We start from the raw sequence: 20759 nt of genomic DNA on the forward strand, positions 1-20759 counted from the left end.
CTTCAACAGACTGTTTTAGGCACATAATGAAAATTATTTCATATTGTCTTTGCAAGAAAGCCTTGTCAAGATTGCAAACTTTTGAAATAACCATTTGAAGGGCACATGGCACAACATCTGATTCCTCCTAATCCAGGTGTTTAAGCTTAACCCTTCAAGGTGACCATGTGAAAGCAGATAATACTACATTGTTTACAGCTGCATTATTTTTTATGCACAAAAATGTGGGATGGAGTGTATTTCCCTGAGCAGTATGTTCGTTAAAAGCATGCAAAAAGGGTAGGAAAAGAAAATCTCAGTAGCTCAGTTCAACTCTATTTATATCTCCATCTCTCTCGTGTCAGTCTTGTGACCAGCACTGAAGGTCACACACTGCCCTGGTCTCACCACCACCTCGTACGCCAGGTGGGCAGCGCAGTGCTGAACTGGTCACAGGTGGTCACTCGGATATGACCCAAGTCACTCGGATACATGCACGCAAGCTGCTCTGCTAGCCCTCAGCCAGCCCCATGCATGAGACCTCACGCCAGCATTGGGGTAGGCTGAGAGGTCTGCTTTGCGCTTGGTTTTGGTGGAGCAATGACCATGCCAGGCCAGCCCATCTCCTCCCAATCAGGTCCGGCATGGTTGCACAGCTCATCATCAAACACACAAGCAAATATTTCTCATGGATATGGTCTGAAGCAAAATCCCTACCTGCTCTTGACTCCTTCAAAGGCTGTTTTCTGGTGAGGGCTTATCTGATGGTTTATCCTTTGCTGAAAGACAGAAAAAAACAAAGAACAAATGCTTGTCAAACGGCAGTTCGGTTAGAAAGGATGGGACACTTCTACATGGGAAGAAAAGATGCATTTTGTGTTTACTTTCATTACTCTGCATTGCATGTGACACACACTTAAAAACTTGCATAATTCTCTCCACCCGGTTTATTTTCTTTTTCCATTCATCAAACTCTTCTCTCTCCATGAGCAAGCATATTGCTAATTAGGACAGAGGAACAGATTAATAAAATGAGTAGGACTCCTTGTTGGCATTACTGCTTTCCCTGCCTCTCTCCAACCCAAAGCCAATCCAAATCTTTTGGGGAATTCAAGCAAATTTTCATTAACATGGATATAATGTGCTTCTCAAAAAAGATGGATGAGAGTTAGAAACTGTGTGAGGAAGGGTGATCAAGATGACGAAAGACACAGAACAGCTTTTGCAAAAGGGGAGATGCAAAAAGCACATGTGTGCCACTGCACTCTGCCACAGGCAAGCCTTGCCTTGTGCATTGTAGATGCTATTTTGCTTGACTGAATTTCCTTTAGTTTGAAAAATAAGTGCCTTTGCTTTAGGAGCAGAGTGACCTGCATCCATCTCCTTTGTCGCCATGAAGTTCCTATGTCTGAATTTGTTGCAGTGTAAAAACTGTGAGTTTCGTTATCAAGCTTCTGCAATTCCTGGCCAAACCTGGTTTGGCTGGGGAAGGGCAGAGGTGTTAGGAGCCTCCTTGTATGTCCCCTCAGCCACAGAGACTTCTAGTGAACGTCTGCGCAGTGCAGACATACTTAGTAGAGTTTATGGTGATATAAAGCGATGCTGCACCTAATTGTCTTTACTTAAAGGAGTTTCTAAGGAACCTGGACAATAAAACTTGCAAAAGCTTCATTGGGCTCACACTATGCTTTATTTGCCCCACTTCTAAAACCTAGCACTACCATCGGATTTGTTCCCATTATTTGGGAGTGATCCTGTGGGAAGAAGCCATTGTGCACGTCCCACACATGGGAGCAGTCCAGGAAAAGCCACTCCAGCTTCTGGCTGAGGACCCTTTTCACCATCCCCTCAACACATTGAGGAATAGGCCAGTGGTTAGTACAACTGACACTGCTGCCAATGGGAAATATCTATGCCTAAAGCCCTCCATGAAACAAATACCTTGGCATGGGAGCGAGCTTCTTGCACCAGATGGACCCCCTGGTCTCTTGGTAAATCCGGTTCTTAGGCTTTGCCACAAAGAGGCTTAAAATTAATTAGCAGATTTTTTTTTTTTTTGAAGTGTTCTGTGTACAAGGAGTGTGTGAGAAAGGACATTCATTAGGAGCTTTTCAGTACTTATAGGCCAAGATGAGGATTTATTGTTTGCATGAGAGTTCCTTTTATAACTGGCAATTTCAAATTGTTAAAGGTTGCAAGCAGACACCTTGAAGATGAAAACATTCCCTATTTTCCCAGAAAGACAGTCAATAAGGGGGAGGTTTTCTGATTTTCTGAAGGTGACCACTTTTACCAAAAAGCATCTGTCCCCTTTGGTCCTCGTTTCCAGACAGCTGTCACCCAGCAGCACTGGGGAGGTAGATCGGTGACAAGAGCTGATATATGGTGTGCCCATGGAAGAGGACTTTCCAACGAGCAAACCACCCCAATCTTCAGCTACTGAGAGCTGACTCGTCTGCTGGTGACCATAGACAACTACTGAGATTGTTCTGCAACAGCACCCACTGTAACTGCTCTAAAACCACAGGTAGATGGTAAGAAATCTGCCTAGTTAAGCAAATCACTCAAAAATATTCTTCAAACATTTGCTCCTGTATTGATTCATTCCTTGACCTTGGCAGAGTTGTTTTCAAACAAGTAAATGTTAGTGAGCCTTTGGCGGGAGCGGGGTTTTGAACAGGGATATGTGGTTGCCTCCCCTGGCAGTGTGGTTCTGAGGAACTGCACTTTTTCCACCCAGAAATAACCCCACACAAGGTGTCTGCAGGTCCTTGAAAGCCTGCCAACACAGCTTGGCTTTCGGAGTGTTCAACCCTCGCCCTAACCTCGTCAGGAGCCAACTAGGGCTACAAACAACTCACAAAAGCATTAATTTAGTAATAACTTCAAAAAATGCAGATAAAGCACTGGGAGGACACATCCACAAGTTAAAGTTTTTCATCCACTCTGGAGGACAAGAGAAGATCCCTCAGTGTTGGAAGTGAAGCACTATGATACCATTCAATGTTATTTACCGTCTGCAGCACTGTGCTACCTCTCCAGGAGCTTACAGTGCCCATCACAACATGGAAGAGGAAGAGATGCGTTAAAAAACATGAATGAGCAATGAGCATGCTGGCACTTCTTGGTCTTCCTTTTTTGTTAAGTGTTTACACAAGAAGGCTCGGGCTGTCACGCTGCTGCATTGCAATGAAAACGGTGTTTTTCCAGAAAGAAAAGTACAAGTTTCTGCTGCATTAGCAATACCATCCCTGGCTTCTTTAGTCTTTAATATCTCCTACGAGTATTAATTGATTTACATACAAGTCTCTGGTGACCAAACCTGAACCAAATTAAAGAAGTTTTGCTTTGTCGTAAATCTACCCTGCATGTACACGCTGCTGGCTACCGACAATGAGCAAAATCCCTGATTTTGCTAGAAAAATTTCTAAACTCAGTCTTGCCTGTTTTATGTACTTCTTCCCTCTGCTTTACCACTTGATATCGCTGGGGAAATTTCCACTGGAAAAAGGCTGTTGTCAGTGTTTTGCTGACGGTGTTTTGGATCAGCTCTGAGCAGTGTCGAGTGGCACCGTGTTTAAAACTGTCAGTCTGCCCACTCAGCCACACTCTCCCATTTAGCTGCTCAGGCAGTATCAAAAATGGGAAATTTAAGGAGAGTTAGACTAGTTTAGAGTTAGGAAAGTTATTTCAAGGATTCAAAGAGCAGGAAACACAGGAAATCCTAAGCAAAAAGGACATAATTTGTAAAAGAAGTCATCTGAGGTTGGTAAACTGGATTGCAGACCTCCTCCTGGTATCCCAGGTTTGGTCTGAGATGAGAGAGAAACTTAAATCTTATTCTTTAAATCATTAGAAAGGGAAACCATGTCTTTACAGGACTTGAGATTCCACAGATATTCGAAAAGAGAAGTTCACATGAAAAAACTGGGTTCCCAGGACAGAAATTTTTCCCCACTCCTACTGCCAAGCTCCTACGAAAAATTTTGGCGAATGCCTATAGCAGCCTGCATCATCAATACTATTCCATTGACCCAGTTCTTAGTCTCAATTTTCTATTCTATCCTAATAAAAGTGGATTTCATGTACAATAATCTGAGGATAGCAGAGGTGATGGTATTTGCTGTAAGGAAAGCATAGAGAAGATAATATTACCAGGCTAGACTACATACAACTATAACTGTTCAAGTATTAAATCCATTTTTCACCATCAGGAGTGTTATCCAACAGCATGAGAAATACAAGCAGGAGAAAATATTCTCAAGTGAAGGAATTGATGGTCAAAGCCTGAAAGTTTGGTAAAATGCTTTTCCACTTCATGTCCTACAAGCTGTCAGCACTAGGATGGAAAACCGCAGATCAGTAATTGCAAAGGACACTTCTTCTTTCTTATACTGTCTCTGTCTGTAAGGCAGGAGGATGGCAAGTTAATTAATTATCTCCAGCATCAGTTTACTTGAAGATCTTTTTTTCCAGCAGTGCATCAAAGGAGACTGATAGAACCCTTGATTAGAGGGATAATGAAGGAAATCTCTAATAGATTATATCATTTCTTGCCCGTCTGCAGCCATTCTCAAACTGGCTGCTTTTGCAGGGCTGGGATTCATGTCTGGAAAATATCACAAGCATGTAAATCCACCTCAAATGCAAAATTTATGGAAAAATTCAAGTAATTGCATGTTTACCATATTTCTGTCAAAGATCTGGAAAAAAGATATCAGACCATCTGACTTGCTACAGAGCAGAGATTTTTCCATGTGTCCTGTTAGGGTCTCTGACTCTGTGGAGATAATCCATATTTTGAAGTTATGTCAGACATGGATAGAGAAAATTTATTAGATCATATGGAGCAGGACAAGAGCAGAGGCAGGAGGAGAGCATATGCTGATGTGGGGGTAAGACAGTTTGATGTCTACTTGTTGTCTGTCCTAGGAAGCCTGTGACTAATAATGACCATTAGCACGGGCCATAGATGAGGTGCTTTATCAGAATTTTTTTTTCTTCTTATCTTGCTTGCTTTCACCTGCGACACAGCATCTCGCCTAGTCCTTGCTTCAGACCAGCAGGAGCCCTCGGAGGGCAAAGCTGGTTCCCGCTGCAGCGAAGGAAACTTTGGTACTGCAGAATCCCAGCGCTCCATCCCTGTCACACCAGTGCCCCATGGTTTGACTCTGCATTTGAAGTCCCTTGGGGATTTTAATGCCAATTCCCTCTTACCCAGACTGTGCACATGCCGCCAAATCTAATAGCGAGGAGAAATGAAGTGTCAGGTTCTGATACACCAATGCATCATGCTGATTTCTATCTCACACAGATAAACCCCAAGCCATTCCCAAGAAGTCCCAGTGGCACATTTAAGCAATCTATTTCTTTTAAGATGAGACTGAAGATTCTCCCCTGGTGGTGTTTGGTGCTTAATAAACTATTGGCGGCACTAGTTGTGCCGACCCTTGGATGCTCAGGCACCCCAGCACCAACATCTAAAGTGAGAGTTTGCAAAAAACCGCTGTGCTAACGAAGGAATTACTGGTCTCATGAAAGAACCACAGAGGGAGACCACCATCACCACCTTGCCCATCAGAACCATCCTGCTCTTGCACATGCATCTCCATCACCCAGCTCTCATCCTGGCAAATGGGTGGCACGGAGAGATGCTCCAGCCCTTGCCCTGGGTCCCTCCTGTCCCCTACAGCCACCAAGGGCAAAAGTAAATGGTGCCATGCAAGGGAGAAGAAGTAAAGGCAGAGGGGGAGCAGAAAGTGGTTTATGGGGTTAAATGTCCCAGTCTGAAGTAAAGCAATTTCCTTCGGTCTCCTGCCATTGCCTTGTGGAGGCTTATCATCTCCAGCTGGGACAATATAAAGGCCCATTTAATCGAGATCCATTTAACACTGAATCACGCTAACAAGATTACTTAGCCAGGGCTAATTCTGCATTTGCTGAAGTGCAGTATCCAGGGTGAGTAATCTCTGTGTGCTGGTGGCAGGTTCAGAGACAGGTTAGCCACTGGCTTAGCATCACAGACAAAACATGGAAAGTACATGGAAGACCATGACAATGAAATGGCAGCCAGTTTAGCCTATTGGGCTATTTCCTTTCCCCTACTCAGTATTATTTGAGATCAGTGCAGAGAGGGTTTCCTCATTACCCCATAGGATCCTAAAAGTGGAATTATTTTCTTTGTCCTCACAAGCAGCTGAGCAGGCAATACAGCAAAATCCTCTTCAGTCATTATCTGTTAAGTGCATGGCATCCTTTTGTGAGTTAAATGACATAGTATTTCTTGCATGGGACTGAATTCAAAAGGTTTTGCCTTCCATCAGGAGATAACTCAAGATTTGAGTGCTAATTGAATACATTTATATGCACACAAGTGATAGGCATTCATACAATTTCTTAAAGTAGATTCTCACCATTCAGTCATTTAAAAATATAGCACTAAGGCCTCTATTATTTATGATTATTAAATCACAAATCTGAGTAGCAAAATACTTCACTCAGGGAAAGTGTGAAGAGGCTGTTTCAGAGGAAAATCTCCTTTTTCAGAACTCACAGAACACCACATCATTGCAGGAGGATGCTGATAACTAATATTGTTTTACAGCTAAGGCTCTCAAAGTGACTTACTCAGGTAAATGGATTAATCCTAATCACCCTTTCAAATGTTCCCAAATCCTCCAAGTAGTCAGAGCTAAGGCTGATGTGTTCCAGTGAAATATTCACTTTTTCCTACAGATTGACTCATTACGCCGTCAGTGCAGGATTTGGGATGTCCCCAGTCATCCCTTCCTTGCTTTGAGAGGACGGGATTTGTTGTCACTTCAGGAGGGATTCATCTCACCTGATGTCAGAGGTCCACAAGGCAAGTGTCTATACTTGCGTTAGTCTCTTAAATGCATAAGTGGAGAGAAATTGGAGTGATTTGTCTGACCTATTTTAGGCAACCACCTCAAGATGAGAGCAATTGCCTGCTGGAGGTGCCCATTTCTCTCCATTGATGGTAAATGAGGTCTGAGTGTTCAGTGTGGATGCCGAGACCCAGGCACCATCTCGCAAGTCAGGTGAGATGGAACCTATCCAGCATAATTGCAACCTTTCAAAAGGCGATTCACTTTTTTTTTTTTTTTGTCAGGGAGTTTATTTTAACCATTTAGGGAATTTCCCAAGTTTTCATTTCTGTCCAGTGTCTTTTGGTCTTTCTCCCCATTTTGGCAGACAATCCTTCAGGTATGGCAACCGGGCTGTTAAAGGGAATAGATGATGGTGACAGAGCCCTGTGCCTTTCCTTCCACACAACAGAGCTACCAGAGCAATCTGGTTTTGTTTTGCAACCCAGCCCAGAGCCTCTTTTGATGCTCTGAGGGCTCATCCAGGCAGAGATCCAGCTCAAGGGTGGGTCAAACCCATCTCCACAGGCTGGCTGCATGCTCTTCTGGGGTGGGCGAACACTCCGTTCCTCCAAATGAAGAACAAAGCTATGCCAGGTCAGAATGACAAGACCAGTGACCTCCAGAGGTCCCTTCAAACCTCAGCTGTTTCATGATTCTGTGAAAAAGGAAAAGCTCTCCAGTGGAACATCTTCACAGCTGGTATGGAGATCCCCATGCTCCAGGTGCTAGCGGGGGCATGCTTTGCTCCTGGTAACACCCAGCCCTTCAGCACAGCTGGGCAGACAGCTCTGGGAAGCTTTAAGACAAAGACATCTGTGGAGCTGGGTGCCTTTAGGGTATGGCAGGAACTGGGTGAAAGCCTTCAGTATCATAATTTATATTCAGATTTATAAGCCCACATCCCATTCTCAAAGAGTGACTTAGACACTTGGGAAACTAAACATCACTTAGACACGAGCTTTCAGGCCCCGATATGCAAAAGCATGCAAGTGTGTAATGCTACTTCATGTGCCTAATATACGCCAATTCCAGGATGAGATTAAATGCTTACATCAGAGCTGGAACCAAGCCCCATGCGATTCTGGCCAAGTACTGAGGTCACTTGTGAAAGTGGGATTTCCGCTGAGATTTTTAACTTTTTTTTTTTGTCGTCCAGACCTCAGACTAGACACATACAGCCCCCTTCCTCCCCCCCATTAAACTCAGGTACTTAAACTGTGCCCATGGTATCTGCACACTGGGAAGGCAGTTTGCTGGTCACCTCTACACAGGGAATTCATATATTTGATGTCCATCACCTAAGTGCCAAGTTGCCTAAGAAATGGCCAACAGATTTTGAAGTTTGTAACAGAAACAGGCAGGCATGCGTGAGAAACATGCCTGTATAAGGCTTGTTTCCTTGAGAAACAAGGTGCTCAGTCAAAACATTCAGAAAACCTTCCAGCTGCCCTCATGACTTCATTCTCAACATCTGAAAGCACAAAGATTTTTAAGTGTAAAAGGGGAATTAAAATCGGCCTCAAAAATGTGATCAAGTCACACTGAAAATTCAAGGCACTCCCTTTAGCAAGTGCTCAGGGTGTCTCCGACTATACAAACCCAAACCCCCATTCCACTCGTATTCCTTCAAACAGCGGTTAACTAGCTCAAGGAGTTTGATTGCACACAGAGACCCCCTCCCCTTGGACACTATGGGAAGAGCTGAGAGTCTTGAATTTAATTTCTGACACAGGCAATGACAGCATACGGTCTCAGGCAATCACCTTCTTCCATCGCCTTCTCACCATCTTCCATTTTGGACTATGGAGCCCAAAATCTCAGAGGCAGGAGCCGGCTAACTCCCTGCTGCTGCAGTTGAGGCAGCTCAGCCCTTTCTGATCTGGTGGGACACACGATGGAACTGCTGTAGGGATGCAGTGTACAGCGCACCCCGCGTACGGGCTCCTCCATGTCCTGTGGTGCACACAGATGTATGGCACGTGGGGCCATACAGAGTCTCAGAGACAGGGCAACGCAAGAGGCAATGCGCAGCACATGCAACACCTGCACCACGGGGACCACAGCCCCCCAGTCCTTGCCACGCTGGCAGACATCAGTGGCACACAACCTCTGTCCACACCAACAAGGCAGCACATTGCAATGAATGAGTTTGCAAGCATTTTCCAACTTTAACTTCCCATAAAAAAAAAAAAACCCAAATCTCTGGTAAAGACACAGACTTGCACGTGGCAAGTTTAAGCCTAAAGCTTTCTTTCCTCTGTTACCTTTTCTGAACCTCTCAAAAATAATCTGCTGGCTGCAGGTTGAAAACTGCTCCATTACTTGTCATCTTGTTTTGATATAATGCCATCATCTCTAATTGGTGGGGCATAAGGGCTTGAAAGACATTAAGTCCTGCCTGCACGTGTGCCGAGCGGTTACCGCAGCGTGATAACCATCCCTCTGACATCTCCCTGCCCGTACGCCCGCTGGCTGGGCAGCAGTGCCTGACCACGCTCACAGCAATGGCAAAGGCAAAGTGTCTCGCTCCAAGCAATAGGACCAAGTAGACTCCATGGGAATTGTTATTAACTTGGCTTTAATTACAAACTAATTTCTTCCTGCACAGCCAGCAATTTCAAGCTCTGTGGAAACTAGAAGGAAACAATAGCATGCCATTTCCCAGCAAAAGGAGCATAAACAAATAGACAAAATTCAGAGCTTCAAGAGAGTGATATATTTAAATGCCCTAAATGCAACTATCTGAGAAATTTTCCTCAAGCTAAGCAGAAAACATTCTCTTTTACTTTCCAACTAAATATTTCATTTTTAAGGCCATCCAGTTTTACCAAGTTATAAGGAAGGCCTAGTAGTTCTTTATAATGGGAACTGTCTGCACCTAAAATATGCAGAGGCTACCACCTCTCCGTAATAAGCTGGTGCCGTAGGTTGCTCACCGGCTCGAGCGCTGCTGAAACCGTACTTAGCAGCTGACAGATTGCAACGAGAACTGGGGGAGCATGAAGGCTTGTTAGCGGCAAGGTTTTCCCAGCTGAGGCTCAGACACGCACTGATTGGCAATTCAGATCACGGAGTTTGTCCCGGTGGAGCCTCCATATGTTTCTTCCCCTGGAGGAGCGATGAATGTCAATTCACCCCTTGGGGTGCGTCAGGCAAAAATCCTCCCGGGGGTGAAATGAGAGCTGACAGCAACCGGCCACAGGTGCCCAGACCAACTTTCACCCATGGGCCGATTTTGCTAAGAGTCACGAAAAAAACGAAGCTGTGTTTGTTGCATTTCCACACGCATTGCTGGTGTATACATTCCCCTCTCAAAATTAGCTATATGGAAACAGAAATGAGGGTAATACACGCTTACATACCATAAAACAGGAAAATGAATGTTTATGCTGGTAACTCATCAGCATGCTTGGGATTTCCCCACAGTTCATGGCAGTACCCTGAAAATGCAGTCCATGACAGCCACAGTGAATCGATAGCTCCGTTCTACTCTATTCTGTATGCCCAAACCCATCGTGATCTATTTTCCTTCCTCATGTCCATGTCTCATATCAACCACTTCTTCAGAGCATTCTGCCAGCGGCTCTTGACGGGCTTTCCAGACCTTAATTAAGCTTCAAGACATCTCTGTGAAGTTGCCTAATATAATTAAGTGAATCTTGCAGATGAATAAGCTGAGGAGAGGTGAGATCAAACAGCAGAATGATGGAGGAACAGTTACCCAGTGGCAAAGTCAGTCGCAGGGCCCAGAGACCCCACCCCTGATGTCTTACAAAAATCACTGCCTTTCCTTTCCCATCTCTGTAGTTGATCATGCCATGACTTTCTCCTGGAAATGGTAGTTTGGACTATTGTCTCCACAAGAAAAAGCAGCTTCTTTTGTCAAGAAGGCATCAAGGCAGAGCTGCCATCTCTAGCAGTGCCACACAGGGATGTTTCTTGCAAGTATCAAGAACAGTTGTGGACACACATGCAACAATATATTTAACTATTAATTAAGGTGACGGGAAGCTGTAGTCCAGTGGCTTCTTTCAAATAAACTTTCTGAAATTACAGTAATTGTATAGATTATATTCAAATCATTCTCAGATTAGCTGGCTATCTCCTAAAAACAATCTCTCATGAGATTTCTTTAATTTCAGAGTAAACTGGAAGAATGATTCAAAAGAAAATCCCGAATCTTGCTATGACCTGAAGCATGACTTGTCTCATAAGTTTAAAAGGGTTATTATGGACCTTAAGATGAATGTGCACCTAAATCCCTCCATGGCTGGGGCCTTACTTATCTAGACCATTTGCTTGGGTCTTTTTCCTGGAAGTTGATGTTTACAATGAAATATTAGCATATACTTCATTAGAATGAAGTATTAGGGTGTAACAGGAACAAAATGAAAAATTTCACAGCTTGGAGTCGAGCTGGATCCGTGATGTCTCACCTTCCTACAGGCACTCTCCTTCAAAAGAGCCTTTCCCAGGAAGTTCAGCACATTCTCAATGCTTGAAGAGCTCTTGCAAAGGGTTTTTTTCTTCTGTGCCTGTATCCAAATGAGATTATGCTGTGATATCCTAAGCATTGTGACCGCCCTTTGCTTAGGATAGTCAGCCCTTAGAGGCACAGGTTCCAACATCCTCTTCCTTTCCAAAATTCAATGGCAGAAGCACTCAAGAAGAAATCACTCATGTAACACTTGTCGATTAGCTTTCGACATGTGCAGGGCTGTTGCTTGGCTTTGCGCTTGCCCTCCTAACACAAGCGTTAGGACTGTCAGGGAGCAGCCGGGAGGCCACTTGTTCTGGCAGTTCGCACCATTGACCTCTCCTCTTCCCACCTGGGATCTGGCGACAGCACCACCTAACACTCTTCCTAAGTCTGCCAGAGGAGACAAAAACTATACAACTGTGGCAAACTTCATGTGACACCACTCCTCTTTAAAACTGTTGTTTCCCAGTGCTGGGACTCTATGGAAAACTATAAAGTGATGGCAGCTCTTGGGACCTAAGCCATGCTGATTTTTTTTTTGTTTTGCCTCATCTGTTCCTTTATACTTCTTCATGTCCCAAGTGACTCTGACAGAGGAATTCCTGCTTTTCATTTTTCTGCTGTACAAGATGTCAGCAGATAACAATCCATGCTTCATTGGTGCTGTTCCATAATTGAAAGAGCCAGCAATATATCAGGCTTGGAGTCTGCAAACCCCATCAATAAGTACTCTATTGCTTGGGCATAATTTTCCACCACCCCCCAGATGAGACTTAACAGGCAGCAGGGTTATATTGCTGAACCCACACTTCACTGCAAACTGTTTAAGATAATGCCTACTAAACTATAGTCTATTGTCAGAAATTAGTTTCTCAGCCAGCCAGCATCTAGCAAAAATGTACTTAATATGCAAAGCTGTCTGTTTAGATCTATCTGTTTTCCAGTAACTGTTTCCTCAGTTCAGGGAAAAGAGAACTGTAGTCCAAAATAACGGCGCAGGTTTCCTTCCAAGTCAACATACACAGATCTACGCTTTTCTCTAGGAACAAATTTTTCCTGTGTCACCAAGAGGGTTTTTTTGCTTGATTTATCCTGCATTTTCAGCATGTAACAGAGACCTTAACAGCTTCTGCAGCGTTACTGATTGTGTGAGGGCAGTGTGAAACTTGCTTGGCCTCTCTTTCTAGATTTAATTCTCTGAGCTTTTCCGTAGCACGTTAAGAATCAGCTTCCTGGTCCATTTCAACAAAATCCCATCAAGTCCCAAGAGTTTCCCCTTTAAATAAATACCAGGGGCTTGAGTTTTAATTACTTTCTGCAGAATCCCCTTATCAGCAGTAGCTTTGACAGGCACAGGCTATACATTATCTGGAAACACAACTGAGATCTCTAACTCCTTCCATGTCTTTAGCCCTTGAAGCTTGTCTCATACCTATTACATATCACGGCCAGAAGCACTGCCAGAGTATGGGCTCTGATACCTGGATAGGCAGCTCTTTCCCTCCATAGCTTATTGTCCCAGAGGATCCTTGCACCCTTCCCTTGCTGCTTGCACAAATAAATTGCTGATGATTCAGTCGTGCTGGCTATCTGTCTGCAGACCAGACATCTCCCAAATGTGTTACTTGTTGCACAGAACCCTATTTTCATTTGGTTTTCGTCCATCAGGTTTGGGGCTCTGCAAACTTCCCTGAAGTCCAGTGTTTTTCTTATCTAGAGCAAGCAGTCACCTGCGCAGGTGGTACTACTCCTTATACCACCAAAGGTCTGTTGCAGGCATCCAGTGACACTGCACAGGTGCATAAAAGAAGTAGAGCAGCTGGAGGAAGTGGTGCCTTTCTGAGGTTCAGTGCACCCACGCCTCTTCCGTTTCTAAGAGTAATTGCAAAAACTGGTTTAAATTATTAAAAGAGAAGAGCTAGTCATTGTTTAAACTTTGCATAAAGGTAATTTTGAGTTCTGGATGGAAGTTCAGGTCCTTTAATACATTATCTTGACTGGATCAACCATCCACCAGTCTAGCAACTGCCTCATAAAACCCAGAGGGAGCATATTTCACCCCAAATCCTCCAAAATCTGTCTGCTGCACTGCAAGCATGCTGACTATCCAACTTACTGAAGGACCTCATTACAGATTTATTTGAATGTCTCCACATTTTTACCCTTGTAACCCCCAGTGAGACACATCACACTGCCCAGTGAGAACTATGTTTGGGCCTTCCACCTCCCGCACCATTCCCCAGTCCCTCTCCATCCCTCACCTGCCCAGCTGGTGTCCGGTCTGACTTTTCAGCCTCCAGAAATCACTGGAGATAAGAGCTGTAACCTAGAACACCTATATTTCTGATTACCTATTTTCAAAGGCTCAAAGAGCTCTATTCCTGACCATGCTGATGCCTAAACTCTGACTGCAGTCCACGCTTGCTGCTTTTATGTGTGGCAGAGCCGTGCCTGCCCTGGAGGGCGTGCACCTACTGCCTTTTTGCCGTATTAATAGTCCTGGTCTGCTTCAATTCACCTTCATGCCAGAAATGAGGTAGCCAAACTTCATGCCACTGAGAACAAAAACAGGCAGCAGACCAGCCTCAAAGCAAAACTAGACATAAAAACCCATTAAATCTCATGGTTCAACACATAAACAGAGCAAAGGGAGGACCTCCCAGAGTCCTGCGCTTGAATCCAATAACCATCCATAACTACCCCTAAGGATAGTTTCTAAAGAGGGGAGAGCAATAAACAGCACTTCCCCTCTTCATTACACAACTCCAGCAATAACTATGATGAATGGCAACGAACAACTGGGTTTCATTGCTAGATTTCCAGGCTGTGGTGTCCAACAATAGAAGCATAATAAAGACAGATGGCAGTGGATTAACTCTTCTTGCAACGCGGCCAGTCCTGGTTGTTCAACCGCGTTCATCCCAACTCAAATGCAGGCAGCCTCGCAACAGCCCTGTCCCTGGCAGGTAGCAGGCAAATGCTCCTTGCTTCTGTACAGGAGCAGTGTTAGGTACGATGGGGATCAGGCATAATGCAAACCAGAGGTTTTGTTCAGACCAGAAAGCAGAGCTGAGCAATATATGCTAATTCTTGTGCTGTGTTTTGCTTTTAAGCACAGCCGTTAAACATGCAGAAAACTCAGAAGAAAGCTAAGTGGTTTTTCCACAGAATATTTCTGCTCTTTTTCAATGGATGGTATTAATTGCTTGACTTCTTTTTAATTTGGAAACCTCAGAAAGAAAAAAACGAAACAAACCCTGAAATTGTTGCTGCTTTTGTGCAAAAGAGATTGCTTTTTAAAAGTTGCTATGTTTTCCCCTCCACTTTTGCCCATTTAGCATAAATAATAAAAATTATTTTGCATTCTTTTTTGGTAGGCTTCATGTGGTGCTAATAGGTGCATATTGGACATCATTTTAACATTACCAGGAAGTTTTAGGTCAGTTCAAACAACAGAGAAGAAACAGGGTCTAGGAGGGCTGGGGAGGGAGGAGAGCTGGGTTGTTCCTGCAGCTCTGGCAGTGCTTTGCTATGTGCAAATGTATGAAATTCACTCTAAGCTTCGGCATTAAACGGGTGTATGCACTGCCAAAATTAGCAGGGGAGGGGTTTACCACAATGAATTAATTGAGTTTGTAAAGCGTTTGGAGACCTTCACATGGAAGGCGTTAAACAAAGTGAAAATTACCATTATTTCTGCTTAAGTGAAACTGCCAAGCAATGCTACTTCAATCATTCATTGCAAATTCAGGTCTTTCTTCTGTTTATAAGTCCACTGTAACCAAGCTTAATTTCTGCAGATGTATTTGTTATTCAGGAGCATTCGCTGGGTTGAATAATTTTCAGACGGAGTTTTTGGGAAACATGTTTGATTTGCCTATTCATTATCTGTTACTCCGGATGTGTGATGGGCTACACAAGGCAGCATGTTGCTGTTTCCGCTCGCTGCCTGAATGGCAGAAAGTTTATTAGATGGGAGAATAATGAATAACCAATAATGAATACTCTTGTTTTCATGTGAGAACAGATGAGCATGTGAAAAGCAGTGTCTCTCCCCACTTTCTTGCCAACAGATCCCCATTCACAATAATGTTCTCCAATAGAGAAAATCAAGCACACTCTTGATTCAGCCAAATATCTGGCCATTCACAAACTCTAGTTTTACTGTATTACCAGAACTACCTACATGCTTGCCTGAAATACAGAGGTGACTACTCTGGGGTTGACCTATTGTCTTTACAAAGATGAGACAATAGAAAAATGAATGCCTTTGTTTTTACAATGTACATTAACCAGCCACATAGCGCTTTGGGTTTTTTGGTCTCTCCTGGGCATCAGCAATTTCTCCCTACAATATAGGATAACTCCTGCTCTATGTGGGTTTCTCTATAATACCTCATCTTGTCAAATCAGTTTGGTCTACGGGACTTCTGCAAGCCCATGTGCCCTGGTGCAAACATCAAATGCCCAACAGTGAGTCACACACCGAAATCCGATTGCACCAACCACCCCAAAATCATATCCCCTGAAACCCTCCTCCCTGCTGTAAAGATGGAAAGCTCAAAATTACACAGAACCATTTCCTCGTTTCTGTTTTTGCTGACCGCGTGACTCCCAGTTGCATGTAATTATTTTGGTATGCTGGTGTTAATGATGTGTCCAGTTCACTTAGCTTGTTCATCAGTATCGCTGGTCATTTGCTGTTTCTTTGTTTCTTGCCTCCCAAAAGGTCACTACATCATCAGCAAAACCAAGCGCAATTCATCCATTATTTATCAAGCCGGGTTTACTGCTCACCTGTCCCTGATTTCAAGGCCATGCTCCATCCTACATCTCAAACCTACATGTGCCTTCAAGCCCACACTTGTGGTGTGAAGCACCTACTGGCATAAAGAATTTATTAAACAGAAATCATGAAATGTAAAAATGAAGCTTGTTGTGTTGCAGACAGGGATTTGGTATCATTTTAAACATCCTGTGTTTCTCAACCTCAGGCCCCCGGTCCCACTCCTGCTTTGCCTTCTATTGACTGAAAAACTATTTGTAAGTAAATCTATGCAATGAAAGACCTGCCTTTTGCTATTTGGTGTGAGTTGTGGCCTGCTTTAACCCTCCACCAGTGAACGCTGCCTACATCTGTTATTTCCTTAGCCTAACTGGTTGCTGAGTGCTCACCAGTGCTTCCTGTGTGCAGCCCGACTGCATTATTGACATCTTCCACTGGAGCAGTATCATGGAATAGTGTCCCTAGGGGAAACACACAAATATTGTGAAATGCACTGTGCAAAATCAGGGGTGCTCAACACACCTCCGTCCGGGACCACCAGCACCTTCCCAACATCAGTGCCCCCCGCACCAGTCCTGCCCCTGCAGGAGGTATCTGCAGCCTCACAGGCTCTGCAAGACATTGGGGTACAGGTGATGCATAACGTTATCAAAGCACCATTGGCCTCTGGGGAGTCTTTTAAATCTCAGCCCCTGAGAAGAGCAATAACCTTAAAAAAACCACCACACGGGACTTATTACAAAAGGGAAATGCTAACCTACAAATAAAGGCAACAAAGAGGCAGACCTCTGCATCCCAATCGCATCTAACAGCCTCAGAGCAAGTGGAGACATCCTGATTAGCTGCCGAAGGGGTAAAGGCAATGTCAGGAATCCCCATCATGGACGAGAACCACGGTTTTGCTGGAGAAGAGCCGTTGAGCGTCACCGAGGTCACCCTGGGGCAGCGTGCCTCTCCTCTAACCTACCCCTGGGGTTCGGCTGATGGTATTTATCATATCTATTGCTTAGACTGAAAGCCAAGCCAGAAAAGTGACTCTGAACTGTGCTCCACCAGGAGGGAAGCAGGGAGGAGAGCAATGCCATAGCCACTCTCTGCTCCCCCCTATTTGTCCTGGTTATCAGACTGGAAAAGATCACCAATTACCCTCTTCCCAACCACCACTGCTCCTGCCAACAAAAGATGAAAAGCACATTTATTTCTCTTAAGTGAGATCTTTTTGTGACACATAAGGACCCTTGTATACATGACAATTACTTGTAAAAAATGTCTCTCTGTCTACAGCACATCTGTAAATGGATTTAAGCCCATATAAAGGATGTAAAAATGGCTATAACCTCCCCAGTGCAGCTCCCTGGAAGCTCTCAATGGTGTTTTTTTCACATATATAAAAGCCAACACAGAACAAAAAGGCCTGTCAGCAAAGAAAGGTAGGCTCGCCTTTCCTCACCTAACTAGGGAAACTTAATTTTATTTATTTTTATTGACAATTTCAACAACTATTTCTCAATCATAAAAGTAAAAAGCACAGGCTCAGCTAGTCAGCCCATCATTTCTATTTAGCTTTTTATTTGTGCGAGGAACTCTTTGGAGATGCAATATCTTGTTTGCAGAGACACCCTAGTGGCAACATGACATTACTCAAACCACCAAATGAGGCTTGTGCAGACAACACAGCCTTCTCCTCCAGTACCTCCAGCAGTTTATGGATCTCACTGTGCAACTTGGGGCTCCTCTGTTCCCCCAATCACCCCAGCCTCCCCCTTTACCGCTGACTCCTGGCTTTGACATTTAGGGAGGATGAGCAAAGCTTCATTTAAAAACAAATGCTGTCATTGTCTAGCGGGTAATTATTGACCATTGCATCTTATTATTATTATTATTTTTTTTATTTATTTTTTGACAGATGCCCCCTGGGGTTCTGCCTCGATGACATTCACCACAAACAGCACTATAAGGCACTGTGGGATGTATCCATGCCTGAATTACGGACAGGCCACTCATCCTTCCCTGGCCCAGGGGTTTCTAAGGGCCAGATTTACGCAAGTAGTCGGGAGTCAAAGGACGCATGGAGGAAAGAGAGGAACCCACTGGGATTTGCCAGCTAAGCAGTCTGGCTCCCAGATCCCCGCGGAGTCGGTGGGAGCTGGGCACCTAATGTGCAAATCCTCTGGGACGACTGCGGCTTTGGGTGCCCCGGTCCCTCTGCAAGGCCAGCGATGCGCTCGGGGTGCAGTGGTAGTGGTGATCACGCTGCGTGCAGCCACAGGCATGGGCGTCCCTTCTCAGGCTACACACAAAGCGCAGAGCAAAGATGATCCCTCTCCCGGACCATGCAGATCAAATCCTTTGACTCAATGTGTTAGAGGCGGCCAGTTACCATCTATAATTTAAAAATTGGGAAACGGAGGCTTGCAGGGATACATTGCATTTGGGCAAGGCTCTTATTATCTTCCCGGACCGAGTCCGTTTGGCCACAGTGGATAATAAAATCAGTGTTATGCTACCTTGGCATCTGTGCTTTCACATGGAAGCAAGAAAGACTCTCCGCTCCTATTTGCACTCTTAGCCTAACAACAGCGCAGGGTGTCAGGTGTCTGCAAGCTAAAGGCTTCCCTGTCTGTGGCATGATATTAAAAGCATATGCAATGAGACTGCACCTTCTGTTCACACTCTGTCAGTAATCCCGTGCAGGCAGGTTTGCTGTTAACCTTCCTAATGGAAAGTCTGTTGAATGGCTTGCTGGCTTTGCCTCAGTTAAGTATTATCTGCAAAGATGCAGACTGTTGATTTGCGGGCATCTTCTAAAGTGAGAGCTGCAGAGGCTCAAAAGAAACGATGCAGCCCGGAGCTGGTGAAGGCAGGCGATTTTTGCCCAAACACAGGCCAAGTCAGTTATATATAATTCCTACAGAAGAAACAACTCGCTTTAGCTGGTTTGGGGAGAGGGAAAAAAGAGTTTGTCTCAGCTTAATTACAAATTTATTTCTTTCTTTTTCCTCTCTTGCCACCCCTGCCCCTCACCCCCTGATAAAACGAGGGTAAAAAGCCCTGCAAATGGCAATATCCAATATTCATTAGTGGCTTGTGAGAGAGACGGAGACACACAACTCATTACTGGGTTCTTCACCTTTACCCTTGACAATGGTTATTTACATAATAACCTGACCCTTAGGTTACTCTTCATTAACAAACACATGTGCAAACATAGAAGCAGCTGGCTACAACTCATAAATATATATTGTTAACCTTGGCTTAGAAGACTTACTTTCACTTACTAAAGAAAAAAAAAAGAAAAGGAGACACTATTTTGCATAGCTATTATGTTATAACCTCAGTAAATGGTACAATGAGCCAGAGGCTCGGCGCGAAGCTGGGTGCACTCAAGCAGACGTGTGCTTGCAGGACACGGCATCGCGGCCAGTGCAGCTCTCCGTGCCTGCTCTCTGGCAGGTTTGCAAACCAGCTCATTGTGTGTCGTCCCTGCCTGGAGCATCTTTCTCTGCCCTGGGGGGGGACTATCCCAGTTGGGGGATGAGGCAGAGATCGTTGGCACTGGGGGGGAGTCAATCCGCCTCTTCTATTCCCCAAATCGTCTGATGATACCACCTGAGCTAGACCACAGTGGGATAGTGTGCAAAGCTGGGATGAAGTAGGGAAGGACCTCTCCAGAGAAGGGGGTTTTTCGCCTAAGATGAATGGTGTTATTTAACCCTCTGAGCAAAAGTTTCAGACTCCATATGGAAACGTTCCTGCGCAAGATCTCGCAGACCAGGATTTAGAGCTTTCCTTCATGTTTCTGAAGGCATCTAAAACAGCTTCTGAGAGTTCAATTTCATCATACGGCTCTGGGAGCCAACCCCCATCTCTTGGTCTGACATAGATTAAATGTGCCTGTGTTTTAAGCCAGGCAACAGCCCCGAGCAGAGGGAAAGGTGGCTGGAGATTTCTGGAGGATGGGCAGGTTTTTGCTCAGATCAATTGCGATGGCTCAGCTGCATCTTTCTCAAAGGTGACTCCCAAAGCATTGCTTAGCATCATTTCTGATAATGCGTTTCCCACAGTCCCTTACCATATTCTTAAAACATAGGCCTCATGACTTTGATTCAACCAGAGATTTACGATTTTTCAGTATATGCTTCAGTGGCCACACATCAGACACTCAATCCCAGAAAGACAAGGCGCCATCAACACCACTTGCAGGAGAGCAGCTTTCATTTTGGCTGTGGCTTCATACACGTCCAAAGGGGGTCACGCAGATAACTTGCCCCTTTTCTAAATGCCCCTGCCCCTGGCTGCAAGCAGGCAGGTGACGGCAGAAGCCTGGTGCTCAGGCTCTACCAGTACGCCAGGAATCAAACATTTTTATAAAGGTGGGGGGGTTGTTCATTTTAAATAGTAGATGTTGCTCAGAGAACCATATCCTCATCATCCTGCATGTGAAAATGGCACAGCAGGTTTGTAGGACCATGGATGCTCACCATCAGCTGCTGACAGAGGCCAGCTGGGCTCCCACCATCGCCAGCTCTCTGCAAATGCAGGATGGGCTTCCTGGGCCACAGTGTGATCGCCCTGCGTTTCAGCTCCTCTCAGCTATGATATTTACTCCCTCTTCAAGTCTTGC

General features: G+C 44.6%; 1 long non-coding RNA gene across 1 annotated transcript in view; it reads right to left on the minus strand.

Annotated features, from left to right (window-relative positions):
- Nucleotides 1-695: 695 nt before the first annotated feature.
- The window catches only part of LOC128151054 (uncharacterized), a 121536-nt gene continuing 101472 nt past the window's right edge, over nt 696-20759 (minus strand). Inside the window, exon 4 of the long non-coding RNA XR_008238269.1 lies at nt 696-758. This is a non-coding gene — a long non-coding RNA (uncharacterized LOC128151054). The remainder of the gene's footprint in view (nt 759-20759) is intronic.

This window comes from Harpia harpyja, chromosome 14 (genome assembly GCF_026419915.1).
Source record: "Harpia harpyja isolate bHarHar1 chromosome 14, bHarHar1 primary haplotype, whole genome shotgun sequence".
NCBI classification, from domain to species: Eukaryota; Metazoa; Chordata; class Aves; order Accipitriformes; family Accipitridae; genus Harpia; species Harpia harpyja.